We start from the raw sequence: 14,685 nt of genomic DNA on the forward strand, positions 1-14,685 counted from the left end.
ACCACCTGAATTTGACCTTCTTCTATTTTTCCTCATATTTCTCCTTCTTGACTCAAATCCTTCTTCCATTTTTGTTTCCATTTCTCTAAATTGGGCTACCAATTCCGTCTCAAATTCTCACAGTCTGTCCTTCATTCATAGCTCCGCCTTTTCCTCCACTTTCCCAACTTGTACCTCCAGTTTCTGTGTTATTCCCTTCATAATTTCATTCATTTGTTCAGTGATGCCTCCCCCCCCTTCAATTTTTCCTTCCAAGCGTCCATTCATTCCTTCATTTCGTTTACTATTCCATTAATTTTGTCTTCCAATCGATCATTTATTTATTTCATTTCATTCCTTTGTTCATTCATTTTGTTTATTAATACATGAAGCAAGTCCTGGTCGGATATCACACCTGATCCCCGCATCTCATTTTCCACTACTGTGAAGGAAGGGGGACCGACGCTTGAGATGGGGGAGACTCCCATCCTTTCATTATCACTCAATTCTCTTCCTGACTTGCCTCCTTCCAAAGAATCACTATCTCGTGTATTTATCGACATTTCATGCTCGTCCGCCATCTCGCGTGCACGTTTACTCTCCTCTGAAGAAAATCACTTATTTAACTTTCCAAGCATTCTTTTCTCCCAACACCAATTATTGTAGTTCGAATCCTGCACTCGCAAAGGAGTTGGGGGGTGGGGGGGGGAGGTTCATATCCCACGACCAGACAACAAATGTCATATCAAGGGGGTTAAAACTCTACCTGGACAGATGGCAAAGCTTCTCCCTTGAAGGCTATCACCGAGACTCAGAGATTAATGAGCACACATTAACGGGGTGTAATGGCGGAGAGACGATCCAACCAGGATGAGCACTGGGAGGAGGACAGCACAGGGGCGCTGCTCCAGGACAGCACAATGCACATGTCTTAAAAGGAATACATTTAATGAAAAATAAAATAAATATTCACAAAGGATGATGATTCAAAAGGAAATGATAATAATATGAAATAAATAAATCCCACAGTCGAGGCCTCACACACACACACACACACACACACACACACACACACACACACACACACACACACACACACACACACACACACACACACACACACACACACCCACACACACACACACACCCACACACACACACACACACACACACACACACACACACACACACACACACACACACAATGGCGAAACAAAATAAAAAGAAAAACCCTCTTTCAACGATTCTTGCACTTAGCTTGGCCTCGAGCTGATCCTTGTACAACTGGAATTGAGGCGCTTCTCTCTAAGTGGGATGAACGCACACCAGGCAATCCGTGAGCAGCACTCCACATAGAGGCTCAAAGCCCCAGTGTAACAGCTTTGGGTGCTCCGATCGTCCTCATCAACCCGACCAGAATCAAAAGGCTGGTGTCTTACTTCGCCACGTGAGCCAAACCCCCTCAAGACAGATTCAATGACCGTGTCGTCCTCTTCGGTGTGTGCTCAATCTCCGCGCTCACCTTGCCAAAACAATGTACCTTGTGCCTCCACTCTGATCACGGCTCTCCCAAAATGCCAAGCCAACTCCTTTAAAATGCGCAACCTCTCCTGTGCGCTCCCTTTCTTTTACCTCCCAAATGTGCCACTATAATCCTCTTAAAATGTACAAGCTGCTCTTTTCACTCCACTTTCCTCTGTCATATTTTATCCTTTCCTTCCGGGGCGTGACCTGTGCCCTTGAAACCCGGGAAGGCGGGCTCCTGCCTGCTCGGCTAGCTTCTGACGTCACGCATATCAATCATCCTTCTAAGGCGTGACCTTGCTTGTTGTCAACCTTTGAAGGTGGGGCTTTCTTCCCATTCGTTGTGGTTTTAGGGATGCGTCCCCCAGCTTTGTTGACGATTTTGAAATCTAAAAACATTGGGAAAACTCACGGTGGGCAATCACATACTGGAAAACTAATTCTTACTCCCTAAAGCTAATTAACACCGCACCACCCCTCATATGGTGACACATACCACTTAAGCTCACATAACACCGCACCACCAGACTTAGTACATCGAGATGCTTTTGACTTGTCCATGGACCATGCAACTCCGCACAATGTTATTCCCTATTAGATTCTTCCATCTACCGTCACAATCGAAACAGTATGTTACTTTATATCCTCCATGCTTTCTCACAAGTCTGGGCTGTTTCAAAAATAAAAAAATTATAATTATCTCAACTATTTTATGGTAACACAAGCTGCAGCTATTTAATCACCATGCTTAATGTGTCTCCTTGACTCAGGAATGTTTCATGTAATGTTTTTGAAATGTTGATGTTGACCTGAAGCATTTCAAATGTGGTCTTCATTCATTACCACCACGAGCAAAGGTGGGTGGAGGTTATGTTTTCACCTCTGTCTGTCTGTCTGTCTGTCTATTTGTTACTTGCGAAAATCAAAGATTTTTTGAAGTATAATGGTTGGTTGCGTGAGATATTATGTTTGTCTTTTTGTCTGTGTGTTTTTATGTTTCTCGCCTACAGGTCACACTTTCAAACCAATCTTCACGAAACTTCACCACATGGTGAAGTTCATCATAAGCAAGAAGCCTATTGTTTTTGTTTTTGTAAAATCCTAAATTTTCATCCGACTGACTAGAAATTTGAACAGGTTTTGCACATCAGGTCATTTAATTCAACGACCAATTATTTTTGAGGTCAACATCGGCAAAATTACAAAGGCCAAATTTCTAAAATTGTCAGTTTTCATCAGATTGACTTGAAATTTGAAGGAGATTGCAAATTTGGTCACTGAATTCAACCACCTATTATTTTTGAGGTCAACTTAAAGTACCGCTCAAATCTCTTCAAACACCCCCATTTTTCCAGTTTTAACTGAAATTTAAGCAGTTTCATGTTTCAATGTACTGTGAAATTATAGCACAGAACAAATAAACAATTGCAGATAAAAAAGAAATCATGGAATCGTTTTGTTGAACAAAATATAATCTAAAATTTTGACTCATCAAAGCAGCAACCTTTAGCAGATATAACAGCCGAACATACTTGTGGCATTCTTTCTACAATGGAAATCAAATATTGTTGGGAAAGTTCTTCCCAACACTGTTGCAGAAGTTCCCACAAATGTGTTGCACTTGTTGGTTGCTTTGCTTTCACCCTTCTGTCCAGTTCATCCCAAACCAGCTCGATGGGGTTTAAGTCTGGAGACTGTGCTGGCGATTCCATGATATCAAGCCGACAGTCTTGTTCTTTTCTTCTGAGGAAGTTCTGACAGAGCCTGGAGGTATGTTTTGAGTCGTTATCTTGCTGTCGGATGAACCGCTGACCAACTAGGCATAGACCAGAGAGTATTGCATGGCGCTGCAAAATGCTGTGGTAGCCCTTTTGGTTCAGGTTGCGAGTCACTCTGTGCAAGTCGCCGACTCTGGATCCAGCAAAAGAGCCCCAGATCATCAACCTTCCTCCTCCATGTTTGACAGATGGTGTTACACACTAAGGAACCATCATTTAGCCCACTCAACGGCGTACAAAAACGCTGCATGATGAACTGAAGATTTCAAATTTTGATTTATCGGTACATAAGACCTTCTTCCAGTTTTCAGTAGTCCACTGGTGGTGCTTCATGGCCCAGGCAAGCCTCTTTTTCTTATTTTGCCATCTTAGCAATGGCTTTCTTACTGCCACTCGACCTGTCAAACCTGCAGCTCGAAGTCTTCTCTTCACAGTTGAAACTGAGACTTCCTTACTTCGACCAGTATTAAGCTGTGCTTGAAGCTGCTGTCCTGTAAGCCGCCTATCATGTAAGCTGTTGACTCTCAGAAACCTTTCTTCTGGTTGTGTTGTGGCTTTCGCTCTGCCAGACCTCTTCCTGTCAGAGTTTCCTGCAGGTTCCAAGTGCCTTTTGATGGTGTAGGAAACTGTACTCACTGACACCTTGGCTTCTTAGCAATTTCTCTGATGGAAAGACCTACACTTTTAAGGGTTATAATGGTCTGTCTGTCTTCTTTTGTTAATTGTCTTTTTCTCGCCATTATGATAGCAATATACTATTTCCTGCAGTGCAATATTGTCTAAATGATGCTTCAGAGGGTGCAACAACACAGTCTGTTCCAACACTGCTTTTTAGCCGCGTTGCGTAGAGAGCTCTGCGTTGTTCCTCTTCTTGTTCTTCTTGTTCTTCTTCTTGTTCTTCGTCGTCTTCTTCTTCTTCTTCTTCTTCTTCTTCTTCTTCTTCTTCTTCTTCTTCTTCTTCTGGTGAAGACAAAACCTTTCTGGGGGTGAGAATAGGGAGTGAAGCAGGCAGGGAGGCTACATGGAGGTGCCTGATGCCCTGAGGCATCTGATGCCTTAAATGCACTTGACGCCCTAAAGGCACCTGATGCCTTGGAGGCACCTGATGCCCTGGAGGCACTTGATGCCCTGGAGGCACCCGATGCCCTGGGGCACTTGATGCCCTGGAGGCACCCGATCCCTGGAGCACTTGATGCCCTGGAGGCACCGGATGCCCCGGAGGCACCTGATGCCCTGGAAGCACCTGATGCCCTGGAAGCATAGCAAGGAGATTGACTGGTGGAATGACGTGGCTCTTGGACACATTTGTCCTTGTTTACAGACAGAGGGTTTGTAACTAATCAACAAAATTTGGGACACCTGTAGGAATTGTTTGCTTCAACTTTCAAGGCTTAATTTACTTCCATTGCTGCAGAACAGCTGCAGTTTCTAACCCATTACTTTGAAAAGGGCTTTTTTTTAACAACTCTGAAATTTACATTATTTTTAAGTTTTTAGTAACCTCAACTTTTTTTTTTAACCTCTGGCAGTTTACAGCTTAGCTCTGTAACATTTCAGGTTATTCACTGGACTTGAACTGCTTAAATTTCAGTAAAAACTGAATAATGGGGGTGTTCTAAAACTTTTGAGCGGTTTTGTAAACCATAAGGTCAACATCGGCCAAAGGTAAACAACTTGGGTGAATTTTCTAAAATCCTCAATTTTCATCCGATTGACTTGAAATTTTAAGAGGATTTATATTACAGGTCACTGAATTCAACCAACCAATTATTTTTGAGGTCAACACAGGCCAAAAGGTCAACATAGGTCAACAAGTCAACTTTATCAAATGACAACATTATTAAATGTGAAATTAAAGGTCAACCATGTGCCCTTCTAGTTTAATTATCAATTTTTCTGCAATCGTTGTTCCAGATTTAGATAAGAAAATCAACATTTGACTGGTGCCAATAAATGATCATATATTGTGCTGTGTACGTTTCCCATATACAAAATTACCATAATTCGGTTCCGAAAATTGTACTGCTTGCCTTTATTTTATGCACTTCTCTATGACAAAATGTTACAGTCACAGTCTCACACGTTTTACATGTTAATGGATCAATCATTATAACAGTGATCTAAACCTCATGATGAGCTTACACGTACTCTTGTATCACAAGCAGGTCAATAGCGTTAAGAGACATCAGTTTAATTTAAACATTAATTATAATCATCGAAGTAAGACAAATCAATGTAGTTTCTGTGATTAGTGATGCTGAGTTTCGGATCTCTGAACTAATAAATTAAGTGCCTCAATGGGAACCCAAAACAAGCCACACCAGATCTTACACCATGCCTGCTGTGACATGGTTGGCAAAATGCTGAATGGTGGTGCTTTAGACATATTTCGATGTTACTCCACACCTGTGGTTAGATGTAATGAAATAATAGGATGTACTTCAAATATAAAGCCAGTGAAGCATGGCAGCAATTGCACTGAGCAAATAATTTTGTTTTACAGGCTACATTTCATTATCCGATATCTCAAGTGATGACAATAAATATGTGCTGGTTTCACAGGCTAATCCTCGGCTCTATTTTGATGATTATCAAGAAATGGGTTTTCATTGGCCAATCAAGGTGTGGCTTCAAACATCTGATCAGAAGCACAGTTCTCTCTACACCCCCTTCCCCTCTGTGCTTATCATTGTGACATTAAAAATTCAGTCAGTTGTGCCTGTCTATTGGCAATAAATAACTGGATATCTGTGATCACAATGCGATTGCCAAGGGTAAGTCTCCCCCGGCTTACCCTTGTCGATTGCCTATTGGCCTGCTATCCAATGATGGCCATATTTTGTTTGTACCTCGACTTTCAACATTTAGGTGTATAATGAAAATGAAGAAAATGTCGCCAGATACAGTTTATCCAAATTCTCAACATCATGAAAATCGGAGGAAAATTATTCAAGCTATGATCAAAAAAGTGTGACCCCATTGCAAGAAGACAAGTTCATAATCTGAAAAAAGTAGGTCAAGGACACATCAAATATGAGGTGTATAACTTCAGTGCATGTATACTATTATGAGGGAAGAACATCTTGGAAGGCCAAGAGATTGGCAAATTATGAGATTATGCATTGGCAAAATTGAGGACAAAAAAATGCATTTAAAAAAAAAAAACGCCATTTGACCTTGACCTTCAGCCTGGAGGGGTATGATGTAAATTAAGCGTAAATGCGACTTCTGCTAGACTATCTAGAGAGGGCAATTTCATTCTGACTTGGAAATACCTTCATCGAATTTTGATGAGAAATATTAAAATGTCTATAATTGGGTCACGGCCTTAAAATGAGGTCCAGGTCAAAGAAAATTAAGCCAACCACGCATACTTTCTCTTTCCATTATTGATGCAAAATGTCATTCCGAAAGTCCGAGCCAGCTCTGAGATACAGCTCGGAATTTGATACAGCTTGTAAATTGATACAGCTCAGAAACTGGGAGTGTTGGGAAAACAGGAAGAAAATAAACAACTTCCTTTATTTTTCGAAATGGTGGTTTTGTACTCCTTGGAGTCTATTAAACTCTCTGGTACCATTAAGATTTGGGGCACTTATTGCAGAAACAAACCCCACAAAAACTATATGCCTTCCCCGATCCCACAGCAGAGCTCCCAACTGCACCACTTTAGTTTGTAGTCCACTGCTTTTTGCACACTTTAACAGCCTACCACTTTTAAAGCAAAAATAATGCTTTTACAAAATAATGTCTCATCAAAGTTTTTGAAAGATTTACATGTGACAAGGTTTCTGTCGGCCTTCAGGAAGTGTCCCTCGATGCTGTGCTACATGAAAATCATATCCCTGACCCTCCTCTGCTCCATGGTACCACAGATCCTTTCAATCCTACCACTTTTTCTTCTCTCAGTTTTGGCAACTATGTTCTAGGGCAGGGGTCGGGAACGTGTGGCTCGCGAGCCAGGTATGGCTCTTTTGATGATTGCATCTGGCTCGCAGATAAAATTGGAGTTTGAAACTTGGAAAGCCCAATATTTCTCGCAGAAGCTTTACCTATAGTTTGAATGGTGTCGTGCTTCATTCACGTGCAGGGCTGAACTTGGCAGAAGGAGAGAAGAAAAAACACCTCCGAATTGTCTGAAGCGGTTTTTGTTTCGTCCAGTCATGCGGCCGACGCGAGTAGTGATTTCGGTTCCTCCAATGACGTGCCACCGCCGAGACGCGTCACGGAATTCATCTCGACCAATCACGCGCCACCGCTGAGGCGACTCGTGATTTCGGTTCCTCCAATGACGTGCCGCCGCCGAGACGCGTCACGGAATTCATCTCGACCAATCACGCGCCACCGCTGAGGCGACTCATGATTTCGGTTCCTCCAATGACGTGCCGCCGCCGAGACGCGTCACGGAATTCATCTCGACCAATCACGCGCCACCGCTGAGGCGACTCGTGATTTCCGTTCCTCCAATGACGTGCCGCCGCCGAGACGCGTCACGGAATTCATCTCGACCAATCACGCGCCACCGCTGAGGCGACAGCATCCCAGAGTCGGCCGGCCGCGCAGCACCTCTCGAGTATGTCAGCCCGTGCGCAGGCCAGCCAGACTCACTTGGGTCAACATCTCCCTCTCTCTCATTTGCTCAAAGCTAACCCTTCGACGAAGAAGATGGCGAAAAGAAAAAAAGATGAGGAGTATCGTACATTTCAGGACGAATGGGCCGAAGAATTCGCCTTTGTGGAGAGAGCAGGTTCTGTGGTGTGTCTAATTTGCAATGACAAAATTGCATCGATGAAACGGTCGAATATAAAGCGGCACTTCGACACGCGCCATGCTACCTTTGCATCAAAATACCCTGTGGGAGACAGCAGAAAGAAAGCGTGCCAAGAGCTACTGAGCAGGGTACAAGCCAGCCAGCAGCAACTCCGCGTATGGACCCGGCAAGGTGACTATAATTCCGCCAGCTTTGCTGGATCTTTAGCAATAGTGAGGAACGGAAAACCATTCACAGATGGCGAGTATGCAAAAACGTTCATGCTGGATGTCGCCAATGAACTTTTTGATGATCTTCCGAACAAAGACAAGATAATCAAACGGATACAAGACATGCCTCTGTCGGCAAGAACTGTTCATGATCGTACCATCATGATGGCAAACCAAGTGGAGGAAACGCAAGTGAAGGACATAAATACAGCGCCGTTCTTTTCCCTGGCTTTGGATGAGTCAACAGACGTAAGCCATTTTTCGCAGTTCAGTGTGATTGCAAGATATGCTGCTGGTGATACACTGCGCGAAGAAAGTCTTGCTGTTCTGCCAATAAAAGGGTCCACAAGAGGTGAGTATTTATTCAAGTCTTTCATGGAGTTCGCTCAAGAAAAAAATCTACGAATGGATAAACTTATCTCGGTGTGTACTGATGGTGCTCCGTGTATGGTGGGGAAAAACAAAGGATTTGTGGCGCTTCTCCGTGAACATGAAAATAGACCCATCCTAAGTTTCCATTGCATTCTCCACCAGGAGGCACTTTGTGCTCAGATGTGTGATGGGCAGCTTGGCGAAGTGATGTCGCTGGTCATTCGTGTGATCAACTTTATTGTTGCCCGAGCCTTAAATGCTCGCCAGTTTAAAACACTGCTGGATGAAGTTGGAAATAACTATCACGGTCTGCTTTTGCACAGCAATGTGCGTTGGTTGTCAAGAGGGAAGGTGCTTAGCCGTTTTGCGGCTTGCCTGAACGAAATCCGGACTTTCCTTGAAATGAAAGGGATTGAGCATCCTGAGCTAGCCGAAACTGAGTGGCTCCTCAAGTTTTACTATCTCGTGGATATGACTGAACATCTGAACGAGCTCAACGTGAAAATGCAAGGCATTGGAAATACAGTGTTATCCCTTCAACAAGCCGTGTTTGCTTTTGAAAACAAGCTGGAGCTCTTTATCATGGATCTTGAAACAGGTCGTTTACTACATTTTGAAAAACTGAGACAATTTAAAGATGCATGCACAGCAAGTGAGCCCACTCAAAACTTTGATCTCCACCAGTTAGCTGGCTTCACATCCAGTCTCCTACAGTCATTCAAAGCACGCTTTGGAGAATTTCGTGAGCACACTCGTCTTTTTAAGTTCATCATCCATCCAAACGAGTGTTCACTGAACACAGCCGACCTGAGTTACATTCCTGGTGTCTCCGTCAGAGATTTTGAAGCAGAAGTGGCTGACCTGAAGGCCTCAGACATGTGGGTGAATAAGTTCAAGTCACTGAATGAAGATTTGGAAAGAATCGCACGACAGAAAGCAGAGTTGGCGAGCAAGCACATGTGGACAGAAATGAAAAAACTTCAACCCGAAGACGAGCTGATTATCAAAACATGGAACGCGCTTCCTGTCACATACCTCACACTGCAGCGTGTGAGTATTGCTGTATTGACCTTGTTTGGATCTACGTATGCATGTGAGCAGTCATTCTCACATCTTAAAAACATCAAGTCCAACCTATGATCACGTCTAACGGATGAAAGCCTCAACGCTTGCATGAAGCTTAACCTCACCAAGTACCAACCAGACTACAAAGCCATCAGCAAATCCATGCAGCACCAGAAGTCCCATTAATGGTGAGTATTATAACAACATTATTTAAAAGAATAAATTCAGAGGCTTATTATACTCACATTTAGTTGAATTCAGTCTTAAAATATATTATATGGCTCTCACTGAAATAGATTTCCAAATATTTTGCTTTAATGGCTCTCTGAGTCAAAAACCTTCCCGATCCCTGCTCTAGGGGGAGGCTTAATTAAGTGTTTATGATTATTATTAGTATCCTTTTGTTGAATATTTTTTTACACCCCACAAACAAAAACAAACATGTGGTTGTACTAGTACAACCACATGTTTGTACTATAGGGTTTTTTGAGAGGTGGTGGTCTCATTTGGTAACCAGCCTTCTGAAACCAGGATGAGTATTTTCGTTAAGACAGTACATTCAATTTCAAACTGATGTAAGGCAATTCAACCTCAGGCAGCAAACGACCAGCATGAAAGTCAAAGTGAAACCCTTGAGGGAATCTGTTTGCAGATGAGTGCGACCTCATTTCAAGAAGACGAGCAAACACACAACTCTTTGAGGTCACGATGCGTTAGCAGGCTGTTGACATAGCAACCGAGTCAACATCAAATCGCATTCACATAGCCTCCTAAATATAAGTCTCATACTATATATATTTGTGTGAAGTTTTTTTTTTCAATTTATACTATTTGGTCTTACTCAGTGCAATGACTAAAGAAGATTTCTCAAGTTGAATTGTGAAACAGGAAATATATGGATCATCGCCACTTATTGAAGCAGGAACCAATGAAGTACATGCTAGAATGAAGGTTCATCAGAGCGGGTGTTTAAAATGGGTTGGCATTCCAATCTAAGCACTTCGTTCATAGTAAATTATCTCAGCGTTTTAATATACAAAACCTAAACTATGGAGAAAGGGGGTGACAGGGGTAAAACGGCAAAATGAGAGTGGAACAATGCATCACACTTGGACAAACCAAAAAAGGGAATTAAAGAACAGAAAAGAGAAAGGGAAGAGGAGGGAGAGAGGGAAAAAAAGAGGGAGAGGGAAAGAGGAGTGAGAGAGAGACAGAGGGGGAAAGAGGAGAGAGTGGGAAGAATAGAGAGGGAGAGAGTGGGAAGAGGATAGAGGGAGGGAGAGAGTGGGAAGAGGAGAGAGAGGGGGAGAGAGTGGGAGAGTGAGTGAGTGAGAGTGAGTTATGTCATCCCTTATGACACACACACACACACACACACACACACACACACACACACACACACACACACACACACACACACACACACACACACACACACACACACACACACACGCTTGACAGACATCGGTAACAACCCAAAAACATTGAGTAGCTTTTCCTGAAAAACAACGTTGTATTCATGTAGACATTTCAGGGATATGTTCACAAACAATCTTTATATGCCTGGTGTTGCCTCAATATTTCGGTTAGCTTAATGGTTTGTAGTGTAGTAGATAGTAGAAAAATCGTGCAAATTATGATACAAGCATCAAATTTGACATTTCTGTTCTGCAGGGCTTTCTGATCAAATCTGCCCGATTGGCCATTTGAAAATCCAAGATGGCGGCCATTTTTCAAGATGGCCGCCAAGTTTGCCTCCCAAAGTTGACTTTTTGCTTAGAAGTATTTGTAGTTGTCCGATTTGCATGATCTAAGTGTGGATTCATATGTTTTCAAGCCTGCTGGAGTGGATTTTCCTGTTTTTAAAGCCCCCTGACACACACTTTTTCTGATTTTGCACATTTGTTTATGATTTTCATACGTTTGCATGACTTAACATGTATGTAGTAGTAGTAGCTACTTATTCATGGGGTGTAGGGGTGTGGTACCTTTGCTTCAGCAGTCAGCCACATCCCTTGGATTGACTACTGGCACTGGTCCTCATCACTGGCCCAACTCTCATCTATGGCTCCAAGAAGTTGCTAGTGCACGGCATCGGCCACAACCTGGTAAACCGTGTTGGCTCGCGGACTAAACTGGATGAGGGTAGCACACGGGAGGTCTCTGCATGGGATTGAGTACATCTAGCTCCAAATTTTCGAAGTGCATGAAGTTGATGAAACAGATGTGCTGATTGAATCCAAGCCACTTACCAGTCCTTTAATCAACATTTCCAGTTCATCACCAAGTAAGAATTTCTTGAAGGAGTGATTGTCAGGCACTACCAAGGCACATTGGTGACATCACTGTTGTGAAACTCAGCATGGGGTACAGTGTCAGCTAAGTAGGAATTGTATGTTGGCATCATTGTTGGCATCATATTGCAACAACTTACTAGTGTCCCAAATGTTGCCTAATCAACCCCGGATCAGTTAGGCAGCCACACCTGAATCGACAGGACGTGCCAGCGCGGGAGAGCCGAGCCAAGGATAACAGGGTTTTAGTTATCTGAATGGTGTACAGATCGCACGGGACTTATGACACTGGATGAACGATCGGACTAGGTGTAGGGCAGATGCATAAACCTAGTTGTATCCCATACAGGAAAGAATCCATTATACATGTACAGGGTGGTAAAAGGATAAACCCTCAACCCTGAATGTCATATTGGCCATGGATGCGAGTTCTACTGGTAAATCATGGAACACTGTCTGGACCAAGTGTTGCCTATGTCAGGAGGTTAAGAAAGAAGATCTAAAGTCCCCCCCAGGCCAATCCTGCCAAAAGAGGAGATGATGGGTATATGAACTTGGCAAGAAATATTCCTCTGTTTCACTCACTCAATGCACTATCAATCAAGCTAGACCCTGCAAGACTTGACAAAGGTGGTGGGATAGAGGAAACCTTGAGACAAAACAAGGCATGATATCATGAGAGTTGCAGGCTTCTATTTAACAACACAAAGTTACACAGAGCTGAAAAAAGATCAATCCCTGCAGGTGCTAGTGATGAGGGCAGTAGAAGTAAGATCCCACGAAAGGTCCAAGAAGCTAAAACACAAGAATGTTTTCTTTGCGAAACCCAAGGGGGTGAGCTTAGAGAAGCAATGACAATGAAATTGAATAAGAGAATAAACAAATGTGCAAAAACACTCAGTGATAGAAAACTCCTTGCCAAACTGAGTGTTGGAGATGTCGTAACACAAGAACTGAAATATCACCCTGCCTGCTTGGTGGCACTGTCTAAATGAGAACGAGACTACCTGAAGGCGCAGGAGCAACAGAAAGCACAGGAGCACTGAAGGAAGCATATCCAATTGCTTTCTCCGAACAGGTCACCTACATTAGAGAGATGAAAACTGCCAGTGATAGTACAGATCCACCCATTTTCAGGCTTGCTAATATGACCATGCTTTACAAGCAGAGGCTGGATCAGCTTGGTGTTGAATCGCCTGATGTTCATCCTACTCGACTTAAGGACCAGCTGCTTTTTCACATCCCCAAGCTGCAAGCTCATCGCCAAGGACGAGATGTTCTGCTGACTTTTGAGAATGATGTAGGCTCAATCCTCACACAAGCATCCAAGTATGGTGAAGCGATCCATCCTGCGAAAGCTGCTGGGATAATAAGACGAGACATGCTCCATCAACAGTCGCATTTCAGCAGCACGTTTCACGACACAGACCTAGAACAGGCTGTACCACCATCACTTCTGCAATTTGTATGCATGGTCGAACATGGCGCAGACACTGGTGTGGATGGAGCAAGACTGGATCTCTTTGCCCGCAAGCAGAGGCCGTACAACTCAATTCCACCAACACAGGCAGCCCTCAAAGAACATGCAAAGCATGCGGCCGATCAGGCTGGGATCATCTGGGGTCAGGCAGCCATCTCCAGTCCAGACACGAGCAGTCCCACTAAATGGGGATGGACACAGAAAGGAGAGACGTGGCAGATATGTTGGACAACACTCCCCCCTATTGCAGCCAGCTGTCAGGAACTGACCAAGTGTTCCTGTAAGAAAGGTTGCAACTGGAGATGCAAGTGCTTTCAGTCAGGGCTCCCCTGCACAGCACTCTGCAGCTGCATATGTGGACAGTTGCAGCTGGAGGAACATTCACATGGTATGCATAACTTTAAACATTTACTAGCCAGGGCCCGGTTGTAGAAAGGCCTAAGCTTCATATGACAATCATTAAAGTGGTGCAAAATCAGAAAAGTGTGTGTCAGGGGGCTTTAAAAATAGGAAAATCCAGTCCAGCAGGCTTGAAAACATAGGAATCCACACCTAGATCATGCGAATCGGACAACTACAAATACTTCTAAGCAAAAAGTCAACTTCGGGAGGCTAACTTGGCGGCCATCTTGAAAAATGGCCGCCATCTTGGATTTTAAAATGGCCAATCAGGCACATTTGATCAGAAAGCCCTGGAGAACAAATGTGCCAAATTTGATGCTTGTATCATCATTTGCACGATTCCTCTCAAAAATTGTTGTTATCTGCCCCACTATTGGGAGGTGGGCTTGGAGTCTTGTGAACCAAAGATCCTGAGTTCAAATCCTACATAGCTTTTGAATTAATACCAGGTGGGGTTTACTCTGTGTGTCATCATTCCAAGGTCTGCAAACTGAGTGCCAGCTTGCTGGTATCCTGTGTCAGAGTGCAGAACTGTCCAGGATTGTGCCCAATAGCCAAGAAGACTGCTTGGGCAGCATTATTGCTCTGCACAGAGTATGGTCCCAATGTGTGGATGGAGTAATCTTTATAAACAGCTGCGTGTGATGGGAAACAAAAAACATTTGGCTCGGAAAATTAGAAAACATGTTAATAGAGCAAACGGCTCGGAAATTGGGTGTTATTTCAAACACCTTGCTAGGTGACAGAGAACGAACCACTCGCTCGCGCTGATGGAGCGCGAACCACTCGCTCGTGGTGATGGAGCATGAAC

General features: G+C 43.5%; 1 pseudogene; it reads right to left on the minus strand.

Moving 5' to 3' along the window:
- Positions 1–560, minus strand: part of LOC147008697 (uncharacterized) — a 25,793-nt pseudogene extending 25,233 nt beyond the window's left edge.
- Between the last annotated feature and the right edge of the window lie 14,125 nt (positions 561–14,685).

This window comes from Eptatretus burgeri, chromosome 18 (genome assembly GCF_056783735.1).
Source record: "Eptatretus burgeri isolate ZD-2024b chromosome 18, Ebu_testis_v1, whole genome shotgun sequence".
NCBI lineage: Eukaryota > Metazoa > Chordata > Myxini > Myxiniformes > Myxinidae > Eptatretus > Eptatretus burgeri.